This window comes from Rhinolophus sinicus, chromosome 4, assembly GCF_057876585.1.
Source record: "Rhinolophus sinicus isolate RSI-liver-muscle chromosome 4, RSI-T2T, whole genome shotgun sequence".
Lineage (NCBI taxonomy): Eukaryota > Metazoa > Chordata > Mammalia > Chiroptera > Rhinolophidae > Rhinolophus > Rhinolophus sinicus.
In genome coordinates, this window is record NC_142504.1 from 58,566,232 (window position 1) to 58,567,801 (window position 1,570).

General features: G+C 40.7%; 1 pseudogene; it reads left to right on the top strand.

The window, feature by feature from the left end:
* The first annotated feature begins 201 nt into the window (after positions 1 to 201).
* Positions 202 to 921, top strand: LOC109439560 (mitotic spindle assembly checkpoint protein MAD2A pseudogene; annotated as a pseudogene).
* Positions 922 to 1,570: the final 649 nt, after the last annotated feature.

A 1,570-nucleotide genomic window follows, 5' to 3' on the forward strand; every position in this document is an offset into this window, starting at 1 on the left:
GTGTGGTGTGATGTTGGGGTCCAATTTCTCTCTTCATTTGGATGGCCAGTTGCCCAGCACCATTTGTTGGAAAACCCTTCTTTACCCAATGTCACGTTGTCTACCCTTTATAAAAAATCAATGGGCATACGTGGCGGGGAGCTGCTGTGAGCCCTGTGGTCACCATCTGTGAGTGGGCATGCCCCATCTGTGGGTCTGGACATGGCCCTGCAGCTCTCCTCACAGTAACCCACCACCCTGCATGGAAGCCGTAAAACTGTGGCTGAGTTCTTATTTGACATCAACAACATGTTAGGATATAACATGCGTGGCATGTATCCACCTGAAACCTTTACTCCAATGCAGAAATGTGGGCTCACCCTTGCCTGTAGCTACTCATCCTGAACTCATGAAATACCTAAATAACGTGGTGGAACAACTGGAATTTCTATTATAGAAGAGTTCAGTTCAGAAACTGGTGGCAGTCCTCTCAAATATTGAAAGGGGTGAGGTCCTTAAAAGATGATAATTTGATATTGATTGTGACAGGACTGCCAAAAATGACAGTACACTCAGAGAAAAGGCTCAGAAAGCTCTCCAAAATGAAATTCGTTCTGTGTTCAGACAGATCACAGCTACAATGACATTCCTGCCAATGTTGAAAGTTTCTTGTTTATTTGATCTACTGATTTATACAAAGATTAGGTTGTGCCTGAAAAATGGGAAGAGTCAGGAGTACAGTTGATTACCAATTGTGAGCAAGTCTGCCTTCCTGCCTCACTACCATAATCCAGAGTAAATAGCATGGTGGCCTACAGAATCCCTGGTAATGACTGAAAATGAGAACACTAACGTAAATCCTCAGATGTGCTTCTCCTGAAACCAAGTCAACTGTAGTTCATATATTTTATCGCTTAACTTTTAGATGGGGGAAAACTTAACATGCTTTATAGGACCGTGCATGATTATCCCATTTTGGGGGTACCTGTTTGACTTTCCAGGGTGTTGCCACAATTTTTTGCACAGTGTTCAAAAAGGGACCCAGCAGATTACTTCGGCCTTGTAATGTCAATTCCTTGAAGGTGGTAACTGTAGATAGGAAAACCTTTGATATCACACGAAATGCCATCCCAAATCACACCTTTTGATCAAGTGACTTGACTCAGAATACAGGTAGGGAGGTATTTAAATATGAAACACAACAAAAGAAGTCTGAATACTCAGAATCTTTGTTTAGGTCCTAAAGTATCTGATAATACATAGATAGCAAAATATTGCTATTAAGTCCTTTTGCCATTTATTTCATTTGTATGGTAACCATACTGAAAAAAATCTCCAATTATTGGATTGTAATTTATATAAATTACACTTACAAAACTAATATTTCTAGTGTTTAAATTCCGGTGATAGAGCACTTTTTAAAATGTCTTTCTGGGGGTGGCCTGTTAGCTCACTTGGTTAGAACGTGGTGCTGCTAGCACCGAGGTTGCCGGTTCAATCCCCACATGGGCCACTGTGAGCTACGCCCTCCTTACCGGAAAAAAAAAAAAGAAAAAAAGTGTCTTTCTGTGTTTTATAAAATAAAGCTGTA